Source organism: Ailuropoda melanoleuca, chromosome 6 (genome assembly GCF_002007445.2).
Source record: "Ailuropoda melanoleuca isolate Jingjing chromosome 6, ASM200744v2, whole genome shotgun sequence".
Taxonomy (NCBI): Eukaryota; Metazoa; Chordata; class Mammalia; order Carnivora; family Ursidae; genus Ailuropoda; species Ailuropoda melanoleuca.
The window spans coordinates 56,443,087-56,452,015 of NC_048223.1; the positions used below are offsets into that span (position 1 = coordinate 56,443,087).

At 44.1% G+C, this 8,929-nt stretch overlaps 1 long non-coding RNA gene across 2 annotated transcripts in view; it reads left to right on the forward strand.

The window, feature by feature from the left end:
* Positions 1 to 1,150, forward strand: part of LOC109488618 — a 5,488-nt gene extending 4,338 nt beyond the window's left edge. For both annotated transcript variants that reach the window (XR_002141558.2, XR_002141559.2), the window contains exon 3: positions 1,119 to 1,150. This is a non-coding gene — a long non-coding RNA (uncharacterized LOC109488618). The remainder of the gene's footprint in view (positions 1 to 1,118) is intronic.
* Positions 1,151 to 8,929: the final 7,779 nt, after the last annotated feature.

Sequence of the window (8,929 nt, forward strand, 5' to 3'; positions counted from 1 at the left end):
TGTAAATGGGATGGATTCCCTAATTTCTCTTTCTTCAGTCTCATTATTTGTGTATAGAAATGCAACTGATTCCTGAGCATTGATTTTGTATTCCACCACATTACTGAATTGCTCTATAACTTTCTATGTAACATTAAAACTAGAAACAGAAATTATCTAAAACAAAATCATCTAAAAGAAGTGAAAGCTGTTAGTTCAAATCCGTCACTCCACAGAAATACCTCTTTCTTGAGCTGGTTCTTTTCAGAGACAGACACTTGGAGGAAGAAGCAAAGAAAAATGAGCTAAGCCATTGTTTTCATTTGCACTGCTGCCTACATGGGCCATCGCAAAGCTCTGGTTGAGTGTTTACTTGGGCCTAAGATCCACCATTTCTCCAGGGAACTCCATGAAGACAAAATATTTTCTTGACCAAAAGAAAGAAAAGCTTAGCAAGAAAGGAAGATGTCTTTATAAAAAATGTTTGAGTTAATACCCTCATGAATGACTACATGTTGAATAAAGTATATTTTATTGAATTGAAAGCTGTTATAATTTCTGCAGCTGTAAAATCAGCCTCCTGATGAATTACAGAAACACTTCTGGTTCTAAAATTCTGTGTATGAGTCATTTCATGCATACTGTATGCATACCACAATGGCCAATTTTCACTAGACTACCACATTTTCACCAGCTTTTTTTTTTTTTTTAAGTAGGCTTCACCTGCAACGTGGGGCTTGAACTCACAACCCTGAGATCAAGAGTCGCAGGCTGTACTGACTAAGCCAGCCAGGGGTCCCACCGGTACCTTCTTTTTATTCAAGCATTATTTTCACGGCGATGTAGCTAATAGTTGTGCATCAAAAGCAGAGAAATATTTTCAAGTGGTTGAAATGCTTACTTCATCACAAGCTCATTTCTCTTTGACTTGGTCTAATTTCTTTTAGATCTTTTTTTTTGTTTTTCTGTGAGTGTCTAATATTTTCCCCTGGTTGTAAAACCAAAATCTGCACAAGAAAATAAGCTCCGAGTCACTGGAGTTTTAACAAATTTGGGAGATTGTGCAGAACGTGTACATAACACTGAAGGGCTATGGATGTTGATGTCTGTGGTTTTTTCTCTTTTCTTTTTTTTTAAAGGAGAGAGGAGAGAGAGCACAAGCAGGGGGAGCAGCGGGCAGAGGGAGAAGCAGGCTTCCCTCTGAGCAGGGGGCCGGATGCGGGACTCGATCCCAGGACCCTGGGATCATGACCTGAGCTGAAGGCAGACACTTAACCCACTGAGCCACCCAGGCACCCTGACCTCTGTGTTTTGCAAGCACTTCCGGAAGCCAACTCTGGACTTTTAAATCTGCATGATGAGGCCAGCAATCATCTGGGTTTGACGACCACAGACACTCCAGAATCCCGTGCTCCTCATGTCACCTGCAGATCATCACCCTTTGAATCTGTGCAAGAAATTCCTTGAAAAACTATTAATATATTTGTGAAAAAGTGTTGGTGGCCCATGTCGGATACTGACCTAGCGGCTGGGAAAATGTGTGTGGGACCCTTGAAGGTGGGGCTTTTAGGAGAAGGAGTCATGAAAATAATGACCCATGTAGTTTGGCCCGGGAGCTGGAATTGGAGACTACCAGCTCTCTTGCTGCTTTTATTCTTCCTTATCTATCATTTACTAGCCCCCCAACGTTATTAACATACCCATTGTGTACGCACTGGGGACAGAGATCTATCCTAAGAGCTATAACCACCACTCAGAATCAGAACTATTCAAAGCGTGAATATTGTCAAAATTCGGCATGCCTTGAGGTTGGGTCCTGAGAGTCGTTATCTCGTGGTACAGGGATGAGACCCTAACATAGCATCTCCAAGGAGAGGAGGCTCTGGCCATAGGTGACCGGAAAGCTGGTCTGTTGCTAGGAGCAGAGCCCCTTGCTTGTGCGGGACCCCGTGTGAAGTTGTAAGGACAATTCGACCTTTAGCCCTTCGGGCGGTCAGTGTGTCTGTTAAACTACAGCAGTTAATCTCAAGGGTCAGATCATTCTAGATGATGCGTATGAAAGAGCCCCTCTTCCGAGAGCCAGCCCAATACCCCTGGAGAGTTCTTCACGAATGAAGCCCCAAGATTTGGGAAGCAGAACTGTGCGTGAACCAGTTCAGGCATTTAAAGCTGGATTCATTTAGAAACTAAACATTTTGAAAGAGGCGAGGACGATCTAATTACAAATGTAATATAATCCCAAACACCCAGGTGCCTTCTTTCTATAACTTCCCCCATCTCTCAGGGACAAGCTATAGGAAGAAGAGAAATAGAGCGATTTTATCATAAAACCTGGTGGTGGGGCGGGCTGCAAGCCTGGATTGACTCCTGCTGGCAGGATGAAGGGGTGTGGTGAAGTGGAGAGACTGAGAACACCAAGCCCCTTACTGGACATTTAAGGATGGTACTTAGCCAGTTCTTGGGACCTGGGATCAGGCACACAGTGTCCTGTGTTGGGTTAGCTCATTGATCACCAGATTGACTGTTCAGGACTTTTCCTCTGCTAACACCTGTTAAAAAAAAAAAAGAATCCCAGCTCCTCTGCCACCTCCCCAGGCCTCACCCCATACACTGAGAGCCTTCCTCCTAGAATGCCACCCATGGTGAAGTCATATGTTGCTTTAAAAGACAGATTAAACACAGCTAATACTTCAAATCTACGTGCCATCTCAACTTCCTTTGGGCGTGCGTATCTTTAAAGTTAAGGCACATCTGGTTGAGATCTTAGCTCTTTGGAAATGATCCGTATCTGGAGGTGTTTAGGTGAAAATTGTAATTTCAGATTTTTTAAAAATTTTGTTTATTTATTTGACAGAGAGAGACAGCCAGTGAGAGAGGGAACACAAGCAGGGGGAGTGGGAGAGGAAGAAGCAGGCTCATAGCGGAGGAGCCTGATGTGGGGCTCGATCCCAAAATGCCGGGATCACGCCCTGAGCCGAAGGCAGACGCTTAACGACTGCACCACCCAGGTGCCCCTTAATTTCAGATTTTTTAAGATTCTTCTGTTTCTTCATGTGGGAGAAATGGTTTTATTTCCTTTCTTTTTATTTTTTATTTTTTTTACTTTAAATTAATAGGCCATCTCTCTGCTAGAATTACAAAGCCGCGCGGCTCATAAAATTCATCAAGGAATTCTTCCTCTGTAGGTAAACGAGTTTTTTCCTCCCCCCAAGCTAGTGCGGTATGCGTTCCTAATAACCACACACTATTCGCACTCCTTTTTCTGTCTGCCTGAACGCACTGGCAAGATGACGTGTCTGCAGAGGAAAACGATGGCTTACCCGGTCTGCACACAGCTACTATGGCAAGGAGGCCGTGACAATTGGGGAGGTCTTTGTAGTTATAGCTTTGTTTTTAATGAAATCCTCTTTACTGTACATTGTTGGTACGAAGTCGGTGGGCTCTTACAGAAACAACGTATAAACAGCAAGAACACTAATGCACCACACACCCAGGGCAGCCGCAAAGAGTGAACATCTTCATACGACGATGGAGATACTGTGCTTTTCCTGCAACATCATCTGTTTTTGTATAAAATTCTACGAATGAATCCAACTTAGCGTTTTTTTAAAATTCATCTTTTAAAATAATGTAGGTCTGGGGCTCCTGGGTGACTCAGTCGGTTGGGTGTCCGACTGTTGATTTCAGCTCAGGTCATGATCTCAAGCCCTGCATTGGGCTCCGAGCTCAGTGTGGAGTCTGCTTGGGATTTTTTCTCTCCCTCAGCCCCTCACCCCGCCCCCGGCTCACACGTGCATGCTCTTTCTCTAAATAAATAAATAAAATCTTAAAAATAAATAAATAAAATAATCTAGGTCTTTTAAATATTTAATCACCTTTTCATATGTGTAAGCACGGGAGTACGTAAAAGCAATTCCAGATGTCCTCCACAGAAGTGTGTGAAATCATGTGGCTCATTCTTTGAAATTTCTATGCTCTAACAGATAATTTGGAAACACATTGATGATGCAGTTCACATCATTGTTTTGAAGCAACTCCTCTCTCCAAAACAACTGTATGAAATCAAGCAGCTGTTTAAGAACTTTTAACATTTGGCCAGGCAACAAAAACTTCATACCATCCCTTGGGCCGCCGTAGCTCCTGGAGGCCCCCTTCACTCCACATTCCCTCCCTCCGTGGCTGTCGTGCATGGCGATTGTGCTGTTCCTGCTCCGGGTTTTTGCTGAGTGTTCTGGGTCAGGTGCTGGCCCTTCAGGAGCTCACTGCATGAGGGGGAAACCCCAATCAAAGCAAACCATTTCTTGCCACATGCCACCATTTGCATAGACATGGATGGAACTGGAGGAGATAATGCTAAGTGAAATAAGTCAAGCAGAGAAAGACAATTATCATATGATTTCTCTCATCTATGGAACATAAGAACTAGGAAGATTGGTAGGAGAAGAAAGGGATAAAGAAAGGGGGGGTAATCAGAAGGGGGAATGAACCAGGAGAGACTGTGGACTCTGAGAAACAAACTGAGGGCTTCAGAGGGGAGGGGTTGGAGGATTGGGATAGGCCTGTGATGGGTAGTAAGGAGGGCACGTATTGCATGGTGCACTGGGTGTTACAGGCAAGTAATGAATCATCGAACTTTACATCAAAAAACAAGAACACAAAAACAAAACAACAACAAAAAACAAAGCAAATCATTTCTTTGACCTGACGATTCTGCCATAAAGCAGTCTGGCTAACGTGATCTCAGGAAATAAGGGATTCATAGGTGCTAACGGACGAGTGTCTGTGAATTCAGGGTGCCTTCTCTCTGGTAGGCCAGGCTCCACTGTTCACTTCCTTTTTCTTCTTCAAAGCCTCAAAGGCTGAACTTTTTTTCTTTGCTTTCCTAAATCTGCTACCATCTACACGGCCACCAACAATCCTTTCAGACAGTGGAAGGGAATGCCACTCCCCAGCTTTCCTGTCACCAACCTGTCTCTCCCTCCCTTCCCCCCTTCCTTCTTTTTTCCCCTCCAGTCCTAGATTTTACTGGATTCACTCTAGGCAAACAGACAGAGCTTTTGAAGAACAGCAAAAGGACCGACATTATAGACACTCCAGGAGTCTTATGACCTCCTCATGATAGTCATTTCCTAGTGTGTGTTTCTTCACTTCCTGTCCTTGGGTGGTTGTGAAAGCAGAGCTGAGCTGGCCTCTGGGACCAAACTCACATGTGGGGGTCTGGGTTCCACCACCCACATGACTTAAGCAAGTGACTTAACCATGCTGTACCCTAGGTTTCTCACCCGTAAAACAGACGTAACAGGAGCACCTACCTCACAGGGCCGTGAGGGCTGAATGAGTTAGTATATGTCATACACAAACAAGCTGTAAACACCATGTAAGTAAGTACATTAGCTATTATTACTTGGGGAATTCTGGAAATCCCACATCCCTTTTAGTTTGGCGGTGACTTTTGCAATACTGAAGTACCACAGTTCTTGTATCTCAGAGGTACCCCCAAATTTCTCTCATAGTAACAGAAAATAAGAATAGGCTATACCTTCACTGAACCCTTACCATATTCTACCTGGGTCTTTCTTGCAAAATCAGATAGCCTAAGAGAGCCACACCAATGAAGGTGGCAGGAAGTGGAATGTTTTCTGACTCAAATCCTACAACACAGGCAGCCACTACTCCCACCAGCTATGGACATCTAGGAGGGGTGTACAGGCCAGAACCAAGAAAGGGCACTAGATTCTCCAAGGAAAAGGAGGGTCTTAGACTTTAAATACTCTTGGCCTTTGGCCCTTCTTGATGTTCTGAATAAATATTTCTTCATCCTTGTGCTAGTCATTCTGTTTTGTGATATGGAGAATGAAAAAAAAATACAAGTTCACATATGTGGGTCTTACAGTTAGTTTATTATCGAACAACTTGATCAATAGGGCTCTCTTTTTTAAAATTATTTATTTATTTATTTATTTATTTATTTATTTATTTATGGGAGAGAGGGAGAGCACAAGCAGGGGGAGTGGCAGGCAGAGGGTGAGAAGCAGCCTCTCTGCTGATCAGAGAGCCCAATGTGGGGCTTGATTCCAGGACCCTGGGGTCATGACCTGAGCCAAAGGCAGACGCTTAACTGACTGAGCCACCCAGGTGCCCCCCAACAGGGCACTCTCAAAGGCATAACTGAAACACGGTGATATAGAGCTGGCAGTCAGGTTTCCTGGCTTGGCCAGAGTTAAGAAGAGAGCTCCTGCTTTCATTCAAGGTTATAAAGTCCTCCTTTTCTGACCAAAGTGTTTGTCTCATACACAGTTGGAGATACAGCTTTTTTTTTTTTAATAAGTAAATAAAGCTGCTATAAACGTGTGTGTCCAGGCTTCCGTGTGGACCTTCGGGTAAGTACCAAGGAGCATGACTGCTGGCTCATATGGTAAGAGTATGTCTCCTTTTGTAAGAACCTTCCATGCTGTCTTCCAGAATGTTTGGACTGTTTTGTAATCCCTCCAGCAATGAGGGAGACTTCCTGTCGTTCCACATCCTCCGCAGCATTCGGTGGCGTCAGTGCTCTGGATCTGACAGTTCTGAGAGGTGGTCTCTGGTTTCCATTGGCAGTTGCCTGCTGATATATGACGTGAGCGTCTTCTTACGTGCTAACTTGCCGTCTGTTCATCTTCTTTCCTCTTTACTGAGGTATGATTGACCTATAACATTGTATTAGTTTCCAGGGAACAACACAGTGCTCTATGTATGTGTTGTGAAGTGATCACCGCGGTAAGTTGAGTGAACATTCGTCAGCACACACAGATACAAAACATTTTTTTTTGTGATGAGAATTTTTAAGATTGACTCTTAGCCACTCTGAGATATACAATACGGCATTGTTAACTCTCGTGCCTTGCTGTACATGACACCCCCATGACTCACTTATCTTACAGCTATTAGTTTGTACCTTTTGACTCCCTTCACTCATTTTGCCCACTTCCCCACCCCTCAGCTCTGTCAACCGCATACCTGTTTTTCTGTATCTACAAGCTCGGTTTTGTTTGTTTTTAGATCCCACATGTAAGTAAGATCATACAGTATTTGTCTTTCTCTATCTGACTGACTTCACTTAGCACCGTGTTCTCAAGGTCCAGCCATGTGGACCTAGCTTTAAGCATTTCCCAGGTGATTCTCCACCCTAAGCCCTCAATCATTTTTTTTTAAAAAAAATGTATTAAACTAATTTCTAAAAATATATTAGAGGGTTGATATTTCCTAAAAGTATTCTAGGTTCAGTCAAACATATTGACATGCTGTGATGGATCTTCTGTGTCAGTTTGACTGGGCCACAGGGTGAACAGACATTTGTCAAACATTATTCGTAGTGTGTCTGTAATAGTGTTTTTGGATGAGATTAACATTTGAATTGGTAAACCCAGTAAGCAGATTGCCCTCCCCAATGTGGGTGGGCCTCATCCAGTCAGTTGAAGACCTGAATAAAGCAAGATCTGAGCCACCCACAAGTCAAAGGGAACTCCCACTGACTGATGGCCTTGACCGGGGACTCATCTTCTCCTGCTTTTACATTTAAACTGAAACATTGCTCTTCTTGCATTTTGAGCCCACCAGCTTCCGGACTGGAACTTAACATGATCAGTTTTCCTGGGTCTCTCACCTTTCAACGCACACTGAAGATCTTGGGATGTGTCAGCCTCCATAGTCGCATGAACCAATCCCTTAGAATAAATCTTCTTACGTACATATACACACACCCTATTGTTTCTGCTTCTCTGAAGAACCCTAATACACATGCATTTTGGATATTGCCTCTTTGTTGGCTATGCTGGGGGAAAACCTGGCCAGGTAGGCTGGAAGCTGCTAGATCTAGCCCTTAGTGAGGGAGGGATGTGCCTGAGAGGGGTAGCAATGCTGGGGTGGGTTGGGCACACCTGGGCACATGGTCAGGAGGGCAGGGCCACGTCTACCCAGTTCCTCAGGGCCTGGCACGGTGCTTACACACTAGCATAATTTGTGAAGTGAATGAAGTTTCAGCAAGCTTCCAGTGAACGCCCTCCTCCATTTCAGAGTTTTCTAATTAAATATTTAAATGTTAACTTGAAGCAAAATATTTTCATAGTCACCCTGCTTGTTAAGAGCTAAGTTGTCTTCGCCAAGAACGGATAAAACAATGCCCATTACGGTTTTTTCTGAATGGTGTGTAAAAGGACTTTCCGTTTTCATGAATAGAAGTAAAAATAGTTTCATCAAGGACCTGAACAGAGTATTACTACTGAGCTACCATATTGCTTCATGTCCCTGGAAAGAGTGAAACAGTCTCCCTCACTGACAAGGACAGGTATTTGATTTGGCTGGGGTTGGGAGGGTAGGGGAGTGCAGGGGGAGCAAACAAAAGAATTTAAGCAGGATAGTACTCTGACTCGGGGTGGTGAGGCATAAAGGAAAATTGGTTGGGGGTCAGGGAGACCAGTTATGATGACAGCAATAGGGCTAGACAAGAGTAGATGAGGTCCTGGGCTGGTCTGGGTGGTAGGGACTGAGGCAAGACCAACAGGACTGGTGATCGCTGGGATGTGGTCATGAAGGAGGGCAATGCCAAGCTTGACTTCCCACTTCCTCACTGGAGTAAATCGGCACTCTTCTCTGAGATAGGTAATTTAGGGGGAGAACAGATATTGAGCAGGAAATGATGTCTGCCATTTTGGATGTATTCTATTTGAGGCACCTGGACTTGCTCAATGGACAGTTCATTCTGTATAGGAGGCACAGGAGGCAGTCAGGGCTAAGAAATAGGATCGTGGATTACTAGCATAGAGGTTGTAATCAAAGCCAGAGAGACTGAGTAGAACATGAGAAGGGCAGGGAAGGAAAAATGCAACACTGAGGGCCACCAACATTTAGTGAGACAGTGAGGAAGAGGAGGCCACAAAGGAAATGAGAAGGAAAAAATTCAGAGAAGTAGAAA